The sequence below is a fragment of the Barbus barbus genome (assembly GCF_936440315.1).
Source record: "Barbus barbus genome assembly, chromosome: 7".
NCBI classification, from domain to species: domain Eukaryota; kingdom Metazoa; phylum Chordata; class Actinopteri; order Cypriniformes; family Cyprinidae; genus Barbus; species Barbus barbus.
The window spans coordinates 17,512,102-17,523,268 of record NC_136735.1 but is presented as its reverse complement, the minus strand read 5'-3'; positions in this window follow the sequence as shown (position 1 = coordinate 17,523,268).

Below are 11,167 nucleotides of genomic sequence, written 5' to 3'. Positions count from 1 at the left end.
ATTCCTATGCCGTTTTGTAACTAGTTGTGAACGTCTTTCAACATCCATCCATGTGGAGAGGAGGTGGGTTACAATGGGACCAAACCGAGATTTACACTGCCTAAGCGGAACTCCCGAAAAAACAAGTACTTAAAGTTTTGAACCAATGGAATAGATATGGGGACATGGAATCAGTTTTAGAATTGAGGGGAAGTAAACATGACTTACTCCAATTAATTTTAAACCCAGAGAGAGATCCAAGATGGTCAAATAAATTCTACACATGAGGAATAGAATGTGACGGCTTCTCCAAAAACAATAGGATATCATCAGCAAACAAAGAAATATGATGAGTATTCCGTATAATTATGGGAGAAATAGTTTCAGATTGTCAGACTGCTTGAGCTAAGGGTTCCAAGGATAGGGCAAATAACAAAGGAGAAAGCGGGCAACCCTGACAAGTACCTCGATGTATAAAGAATGGGTTAGAGCGAACAGCACCTGTGAGAACAGTGGCTGCTGGATTGGCATACAGAACTTTTATCATATTCCATTCTAGCTGATCGAAAGCTTTCATCGCATCTAGAGATAATACTGCGCAAGGGGAGGACACACTATTATTTGAATTAATAATATGATATAACCTGCGTAAGTTATCCGAAGCTGAGCGAGATTTTGTTGGTCATGATGAACTAGTTTATTCATAAATTTCTCTAGACGACGAGATAGTACTTTAGCATGTAATTTAACATCAGTCCCTATCAAAGAAAGTGGATGGTAACTAGAACAGGAAGTCGGTTCTTTATCTTTTTTTAACAAGAGAGAAATAACAGCTATATTAATAGATGGGTGAAATGAGCCCATGATTTTACTGAGTGTATTGTCTGAGAAACAACGCTGATTATCTCAGATTCTGGAGCTGTGATTCCAGTTCAACTATATTTTTGTATCTATCAGTTTTTCTGAAGGAAAGAGGCATATGAGATTGAGTTATTCCTTATAAACCCTTTAACTGCATTCCAAAGCGTTCGAGGATCATCCACTGAACCTTGGTTAATTCCAATAAACTCAGTAAATTTATTTCTGAATTGACTGCAAAAATTTCCATTTTGTAACAATTTAGGGTTAAATCGCCATCTAGTGGCACGAGATGACCGAGGGATCAAAGATAATCTGCACAAATTTCCATCATGATCCGTCAAAGATAAGGAACAGATATCGGCATCACGAACAGCTGAAGATAAAGAAGTAGAAATGAAAATCTAGTCAATTCGCGAATAGGATTTATGAATAGCAGAAAAGAAAGTGAAAGACTTAGCAGGAAGGTTTAATAAACGCCAACTATCCACCAACGACGATGAGGTTACACGTTGCCGAAGTTTGTCAGAACACAAAGCTTGAGAGTATGATTCATTTGGTCCAGATCTATCTTGGATATGCGACATTACAGAATTCATATCTGCACCCAATACAATTTAAAAATCTGAAAACTTCAAGAGATAGGTTGACAAAACAGAGAAAAAAGTAGGGTCAGAATCAGAAAGAGCTTTATTGCCAAGTGTGTTTACACACACACAGAATTTTTCTTGGTGTTAGGAGCTTCCAGTACAGAAGTACAAACATAGTGCAGACAACATATAATTAAGGTAATAAAAACATTAATAATGAAGAGAATAGACAATAAATTATAAATAACAACAGTTATAAAATTACAAATATACAGAAAAGAAAAAATGTCCATAGACAGAACTGTGAATATGCATATGTTTTATGTACGGATGAGGGTTTGAGGGGTTATTTACAGATGTGGGTTATGTGTTGTTCAGGTGGGATATGGCCTGGGGGAAAAAAACTGGGGGGCATAAACTGAGAGAAATACAATATTCGTATTCGCCACTATTGTTTTTATAAGTGTTATTCTACCATCGAAAATAGTAATATTTAAAGTCCTCCGGATCAATATTAGGACACCCTTGGTTTTAGTATCCGAAGATGAGTGAGATAACACTTCATAAAACTTATTACACCTGTGTATATCCTCCTCTTACAAATGGGATTATTGAACTAACACTATATCAATTTTGCTTCTTTGCAAAAAATCAAGAAATCTTGTATGTTTGTGAGGGCCATTTAGCCCATTAATATTACATTTCAGAATATTAAGGTCAGTAATAGCTATCAAACTACATTACTGCATAATAAGACAATATACAAGTTTGAAAATAAAACTGTTACAGAAGTAGACTCAGACAGAGAATCAGATTAACAACAGGTATTTATTTTAGGAGCAGCAGAGCAGTGGTGACTGAAAAAGGGGAGTATGATATCCAGTTGAAGTTGAGATTATGATATGAGATCTTTGTCTTGACAGGATGACTTGGAATGAGGACGAGAACACACACCTCACACAGGCTGAGTAGCAGACTTCTGGAACAGATCACTGGAGCAGACAGACTACAGGAGCCACAACGCTGGAGAGAACACAGGAGGTAAGTATACAAGGAGGTAAGTAGTAGATAAGTGGATTTGTGGAAACTGTGATTTCTAATTATTGTGATCCAACATTTGCCTCGCATTTCAGGATGAAAAGAAATTTCAGGTGAGGGATAATCCACTTCTTACCTCCGAGACTCTGTTATGATCTATATGACCTTATTATTTTTATTGTGAGTATTAGGCTTATCATTATCGCTGATCACTGTTGTTGTGCTATGATATTGTAATATTTACTATTATATAATCAGAGGAGCATAGAAACATTTATGAAAGTGTCACTCCACAATACAATAGCAAAATATATAAATATGGATAGTATTTTTATGTTACATTAATCAGTGTCTAGCACACCTTCCTGAGGAAAGGATATGGACCAGAAGACATTGCAATTATTACATATTTAGACAGACTTAAAGAAGATCCAGATCTATACTTGTGCTCTTATTATTTCAGTTATTTCGCCTTTAATGTAAATAAACGTGTGCAAACAATATACTTGCTCTTGTGAATTTATTTAGATGTTAATTACATTTACTTACAAATTCATCATCATCAAGTTGATATGCTATGTTACTATAAAACTCTTACGACAAACATGTCTTCTAATATCTTCAATTGTTGTGTATACTGAGCTACAGCGGACACATATTAAATGACTTCACTTGGACCCATTGTGTGATTTGTCTCTTTAATACCGCGTGGTTTATAGACACGTTGCTGCTGATTGGGCTGACATTTTTGACACACCCACCAAACAAGAGAAAACGTATCTCAAACCCAGTTGCACACCGTTTCCAGGAAACAAGTCATTCAACCCGGAAACCGGAGCAAAACGTTGGGCACCGGTGTGAGCCTGAACGTGCCCCAGTTGAGTCTACCATTAAACCACCCTCCACCCTCCCTGTTACCATTCAAAAAAACATAAGCACAATCCCATGAACTATGGCAAACCTTGACCTGCCAGCACCCCTTAAAGGGCATATTGCAGGTTAGAGACTCCAGTGAGTCGATGTATAGAAAAATACTGCAGGAACTAGATTTTCTTTAAAATATACTTTAAAATACGCTATTAAGACTTCTGGAGTCGTTTTTGTGAGAGAATTTTACTTCCGCATCTGAAACGCGCCAAAACCGGAAGTGATGCATCAAAAGGGAGAGCGGTCCATTTAAACCACAGGAAAACAATGGATTGCAATCACAGTTCGGAAGCTGAGGAAATTTTAAATGTGTATTTATACTCGTATGACGGACCACAGATAAAATAATGAGCCTGCTATGCAGCCAAGAGAGCAGGACAGGCCAGGATTAGAAAGAACAACGGTCAGAGAAGACAAATTGAGTTGATGTGAGGAGAACAGGGCAGGTGTTTGGTGAGAGATCAGTGTTAGCTTACAGATATACACACGTTAGCTAATGTAATCAGGCAATAGCAATGCTAGTATTGATACTACCAGTAATAGAAACTAATAAGCGTTGATCAGGCGTGTCACACTCGTTAATATCCGACACTGACGTTATGTGATAGTGGTTTCTTATCACCGCAGGAGAGAGGATTAACACGTTTTTGATTCATAGGTGCTTGTGTGGGAAATGCGAGGCCATGGTCACAGCTGAGGAAAGTCAGTGCTGCAGGGAGTTAGGTACGTTACATACTGGGTCTTCATGGAGAATGTGACCCCCACACTTGATGTGCAGTGTCTGACTCTACACCCAGGTTTTGAGGCTTGCTGTCTGAACCCATATGTGCTACAGACAGGAGCATAGACCTCTCCAGGCCAGCAGACACATGTTTTAGGGCAGAAATTATTTATTACTCTAAGCTAAATACTTGTATACGTGTATACATTGTTAAAGATTTTAATATTAAAACAGTCTGAATAATTTTGATTCTCAATTACAAGTTAACTCTATTTAGGTCATGACTACCTATAAGTAACACTTTTTGATGCCATTGGTATAACACAATCAATAATGATAGCATACAGACAAGTTGTCCGCTGGGCCTATGATGCATGTGTTGTGTCAGCCATTAGAAGATAGTTTACAGAGGAAGGAGGACTTTATAAAGGTTTTGAATTGCCCCATTTTGTTGACAATCAATAAAAAAATAAAATCACAATCAAGCAGATCTGCATTTATGGTTAATTCAATTCAGTTTTATTTATACAGCACTAAATCATAAATATTATTTCATAGCACTATTAATACCCAACTCAAAACACAACATTTCAACTGTTTTTATATATATATACATATATATACATGTACCAAACATATACTACTAAAAGAAATGCCATCTGACCCATTTAAAAACATTTAACAATCTTTCAGTCTGGGTATCACACTAATGTGTTGTTAAAGTGTGTTAAATGGTGAAGGCTGTGCTAGATATACACCAACAGCCTCATCATGTTGATCCTCTGACTGGAGGGATCTGGAGAGAGGAGCAGGTGTAGTAGACATGACAGTGCTGTGTTCTCCTGGAGCCTGTGGTGACCTGCAGTATTCCTCTCAGACGGCATATGCTGGGAGAAGCAAACACAAGTTTAGATCACATTCACTGCTGACCATGCTTTTCCACTTGGCCTCATCATATCTGTTAAGTTACACCACCGCGGTGTTTGAAGCAGATGCATTAGTGAAGTCCAGTCTCTTCAGCTGCACAAACGCACCGAGGCCCGGAAGATATCGTCCTATTTCTTGTTAGGAAACCTGTGGACTCGATGTCCTGACAGGCTAGAGTTTGTGCAACCTCCACAAACACAATAATTTACCATGACAATGATAAATTAAAATAAAAATAACTACAGAAAAGAAAACACACTGACTCGCGCGTGCTCAAAGCAGAGTGCGGCACAAGACTCCCTTATGTGACCTAATATGACGCGATGTTGAAAAAAGGCTGTTTTTGAGAACTCTGTCAAGGAAAGTGTCACTTTTTCACCTAAATTTGTGCCCTCGCATCTTGTAAAACATTTTAAAATCCTGCATTAACGGTTCATATGGTATTTTCATAAAAGGTTATGTATTCATTTGAATTTTTTTTAACCTGCAATATACACTACACAACAAAAACCCGCACATTACTGAAGCACCAACTTTTGGCCCCATAGTCACATATTGATTACCTAGTATTTCTATAAAAAAAATAATAAGAAAGAAAATATAGAAAGAAAGAAAAGAGAGATGTAGAATACAACTAAAACAAATTAAATATCATAATCAGTAAGCAATACTGTTTTCACAATGAACTATGAATTAAGAAGTGAACATTAAAGTGAACAGTGAAAGACACCTAACCATTTATAGCATCTCTTCTCCGATTAGACAGCAAATGTCCAGCTGGAGTTCACTGAGAGTTGGTGGATGAAAAGGATCTGCTTCTGGGGAGTGTAGCATTTCACCTTGATTGAGAATGACCTTCAGTGTTGCAGGATAAAGGAGAAAATTCTGGATGCCAGCGTCTCTCATCTCCTTCCTAACTGGCGCAAATGCACTTCTTTTTGCGGTGACCGGAGAAAAATCTGGAAAGAAAAACAGCGTTGCTCCGTCTGAAGTTTTCACCGGGGCATGAAGTCTGGCAGCCCGCAGAATGAGCTCCCTGTCCGTGTACCGCAGCAGTTTAAAGATGAAAACCCGTGGTTTAGCGCGATCTGAGGAGAGCCTTGTGTAGATGCGATGTGTTCGCTCCACTTCAATCTCTTTGCCCGCCAGAGAAGGGAGCCACGTCGGTAGCGATCTTTTCAAAAAGCCCAGAGGATCGTCCTTTTCGGAACCTTCAGGCAATCCAACCAGATGCAGATTGCTGCACCTATTGTGATCCTGTAAGTCCACAACCTGTTGCTCAACGCGTCTATCGTGATCTGCGACAACTTTCTTTTGTTCTCTCATCTCCCCTGTAAGAAGATCCAGTTTAGAGCATAGCGACTGAACAACTGACAAGTGAGAAGCGAACTCATTCCGCATCGCCGTCAACTCGGTTCTTAGAATGTTCTCAAAGTGTGTTAACAGTGTTCGCCAACTTGTCCATCATATCGCTCGTGGTCGGTGGCTTGGATTTCTTCTGAATCGGAGAAGCTGACGGAGACAACTCCTGCTGTTTACGACTGTATGCCATCAAGTAAAGCACCACCAATGAATAAAACTTATAACAAAACGAAAAAAAAAAACAGCAAAAAGAGGCCAAACGTATGGAGCTCTACTCAAGTGCGACTAGGTTCATGAGCACGTCACGTGACTCTCCTTGATCAAGAACTCTTACATAATTTTTAATATTTAATATATATATAAAAAAACGTACTGACCTGAACTTTTGAACAGTAATGTACATTGACCCAGGGGCGTAGATTACGCGGGGGACATGTGTCCCCCACTTTTTATAAAAAGTAAAGTCGTCCCCCGCACTTTTTCATCGGACAGTTGTGTTCTCGACATGTTGAGGTTTTAATGGAGCAATGTATATAAATGCAGAATGATTTAAAATTCAAAGAGACAAGATAATTTATACATGACGTTTACGTTTCCATGGCAATCAGTCACTCAGTTTGTCAAGTCACTACACGCCCAGGCTCGCGCCCGCTGTCCATCATTCATTAGAGGTTGAGATGAGTTCAAAGCGACCAAAAACTCTTCACTCCTTTTTTACGAAGAAGTCAAGCAGCGTAAGTTGGCATGTGGGATCCGAATAGTGTTGCACAATGTTGAGTGACTCTGCCTATTGCTCTTGTTAAATAATTAGCACGTTTTGATGTTCATTATATGGAGAAAAAAAAAGCTGCCTGGACAAACATGCACGTATTTATTTTCAGTGTATTTTTCCGTAACTCTTTTGTAACATCTTTTATTTTAACACGAATGTATGTTATCAGAACCCTTCTAATAACAATAAAGATAATGTTGAACTGAGATTGTACAGCGTTTGCAGCATCGTGACACGTTTAACTCTGCCAAATCTACATGATGTGTTTCAATCAAGTATGCAAGCACTGATCTGATACAGGACCGATCTTCATTTAGGGGTGCTCTGTCATTATTGCACTAATTTGACGTTTTTATGTGTTCAAGAATGAACAAGAAACAGTCAGCCTAAGTTTGTTAGCAGAATCAGGACGACACACAAGAAAAACAAACTTCACAGGTGAGAAGAACTGCTAGAGTGGCTTTTAACACTTGGCTGTTTTTACATTGTATAAAATCTATTAATACACAAGCGTTTGTAGGATTATATATGGACCAATCATAGAAAACACATAATTAGTCAAATATAGAAAAATAAAAAATAACATTAGTATGATGAACAACTTCTCAGCTATCATTTTTAACAACAGTAGGTAATTATTAGCTTGCATATTGGTTGTTTATTAGTACTTAAGCACATATTAATTCTGTATTCTTCATGACCATATTCTGCCTCCCATAATCCTAAACTTAACAACTACAACGACTACCTTACAAGCTATTAATAAGCAGTAAATGAAGAGTTTATTGAGGCAAAAGTCATAGTTAATAGTGAATATGTGTTTATCATTCTAAAGTGTTAAAAATTAATTTAGGATAAAAATGATTGGTTATTGTCCAGCAGTGTACTTAATTTGTCATTTTCTTCTGTATGTCACTATTCCCTGTATGTATATGTTTCAAACACTACTTTATTTGCTGTAGACAGAGGCAGAAGTGAATACAGAATTGAGAGTGAATGAGGCAGAAGGTTTCAGTGAGGCTTCAGAGGTAAGATTATTTACAGCATTGTCTATGATAAGATATTTCTTATACCTTTTAACATAGACTAATCAGACTAATGTATAATAGAACAGAATAAAGAAGTATGTGAATGTGCAAGTATCCATTAATGTGTTCCATGCACTCTACATACAACACACACAAAATACAATCTGAAATATAGCTGCAAGCAGCGATTCCGGGGCCAAGCCTGCGAATGGGCTGTAGTGTGGTGCAGAGCGGGAAGAGCAACAATATACTAATAAAAAGATGGAACAAACTGAACGAATGTGAAAAATTGCCACTTTGTAATTATTGGTGAGAATGAACTTACAACAAACAGGAATTTAAATAAAAATGATGACAGCATGGATAAAAACATGCATTTCTAATCCAGGAGCAATAAATATTTGTACAATGCTGGTCTGGATAAGAAACTAATCAAAACAGCACAACATTACACAAGTTTTTATAAAGTTGTTCTATGTGGGATTCGAACCAACAACAAAGCAACCCCTGACCTTCAAAGGGAACAGCTTAGCAGAGTGCACCACTCAGTTGTTACACATTTGAGAGGCTGCCGAGGAAAGGTTAAGGTGTTAGAATGAGCTGACAGAAAAGTTATTTAGCATTTTAAGCAGCATAACACAAAGTAAACTTAATTGTAACGCAGTTTATGGTTAATTTGATAGCCGAAGAGTCACTTTAAACAGAATGGTAATTGTTTAGCCTGTAACTTAGGAGAATCCTAAGATCACTAGTATAAGCCAACAAATTTCAAAGTGGCGGACACGTGGTTCAGCCAATCCTGGCAAAATTGACATCCTTATAATTTTCTGACTGACTGTTCAAAAGTTATAAGTGAAAATGTGATTTTTTTGGTATCTCACGCCCCATAGGTGGCGCTGTTCCCAAATTTGGCATGGACCCTCAGATCATGGAGTTGAAGAAGTGTACCAAGTTTTGTTTTGATTGATCAAAGCTTGGCTGAAATACAGCCTCTAAACCAATTTTGGTCGACCTCATGAAGTTCACAACATCATAACTTTTGAACAAAGATGAATAAAAACAATCTGTTCAGTCATCTCTGTGCGGCTCAGTCAAAAGATCATCTGAGTCAATTTTGGGAAGAATTTAATCAATTTTCAAGGAGTAGTAGCAAAAAGACAGAATACTGTACTTTTCAAAATGGCCGCTACTGTAATGGGTGGAGTCTTACTGTAAGCTATTGAATGTGATGAGCATGAAGAGAGTAATAAGGTGTACTAAGTTTAATTTTTTTACAACAAGGGGTTCAGGAGTTATTACCATTTCAATGTTGAATTTTTGAACTGGTGGTGGCGCTATAGAGTTGGTTCTAGAGACCCCAAAGCTGGTCAGATCACTATTCATGTCCATCTCTACAATTGTGCCAAATTTAATCATTTTCTTATGTTCCCTTCATAGGGCTGCCATAGAGCCCCATGGGCCAAAAATAATAATAATAATAAAACATACAGATACAATAGGGGCTACAGCCCTTTGGGCTTGGCCCCTAAATATGTAAACAATAGTACCCTTATAAGGACATCTTTGTAACTTGTACTCAAAAAGGTGCACATTAGTACCTTAGAATACCAATATGTACCGTAATGACTTTTGTACCGTTTGACTTATATTTCACTGCTGGTTATACTCTGTATAATGGTGTATGTGACGAATAAAAATCTTGAATCTAATGCACAACTATGAAACTTTTTGAGGTAAATAAGGTACAAAGATGTCATTTTAAGGGTACTGTCCCAGTGACAAGCTGTTGTATTTCTTTCTTTTTCTTTTTTCTCTCTTTCTTTCCTTCTGTTTTATAATCATATATAATAATATAATCATAAAGCATATTAAGCAAAAAGGTATGATTAAAAATAAAACCTGTCAATTAGACAAGGGTTAACTGAAAAAAAGAACAGGTATAACACTAGACATTCCGTCCCCCCCACTTTTGAAATTATGGCTACGCCCCTGCATTGACCTGTATATAAAAATGTATGTTTTACTTAGCATTTAATACAACATTTAAGGTCAGTGTTGTCTAGATTTATTTGTGGAAAATATCCAAAAATTTGTGAAAAGTTTATAATATAATAATTATATAAACAACCTGATATAACTAGAAATTCCTGTGATTGAAGTCTCCGGTAGGTCAGAGTTGACAGTACACTGCCATATTTAAAAGGAGATGGTTTTTTACATATTCCTTTGGATATGTTTAAAAACAAAAGCTGTTTCTCTGACCTTAATCCTGTCTGAAATGATATAAACTTTTTTGGTTCCGGTCGTTTGGAAGCATTTATCTCAATTTTGACTTCAAACCCAAAAACTGCCACTAGTGTAGGAGTCCTTTGAGGATTACTGAAAAATGTGTCACCCTCACATTTTCACTCCATTTCACAGAGAGACACAAGATGCACATAGTACAATCCTTCCAGCCTCCTTGAACGTCTGGAGCTGCAATGACAAGTGAGCTTGCCACTCGCAAATATTTAAATATTCCTTCTTATTCAGGTCATGCCAGACTAGTGTAACCCGCGGACTTTTCCTGAATGCAGGGATGACCACAAAAAAACAAACTAATACTTAAACTAATATCACGCACATAAATTTATTAATACAAATCAATTTATAACAATTAATATAAATCAAAATACATCAGAAAGCAAACTAAATTCATTCCCTCTCCAAAAAAGATGATATTAATGGCCAGCCAACCCTTTATAAACTCCGATACACTTACAGCTTTTCCACACAAAGTAATTACACCCTCCACTTTCTATACATGTAAAACACCTGACTCAAAATAACCACACTCCAAATCAACCATTAATTTCACTGCAAACATAACCCTCATGCAAATGAATACTTGGTGTTTAAAGCATCACATGTATAAAAGACTACAAAGGTTGGCTGGTAACACGAGGCTGGGAAGTGATATAACAAA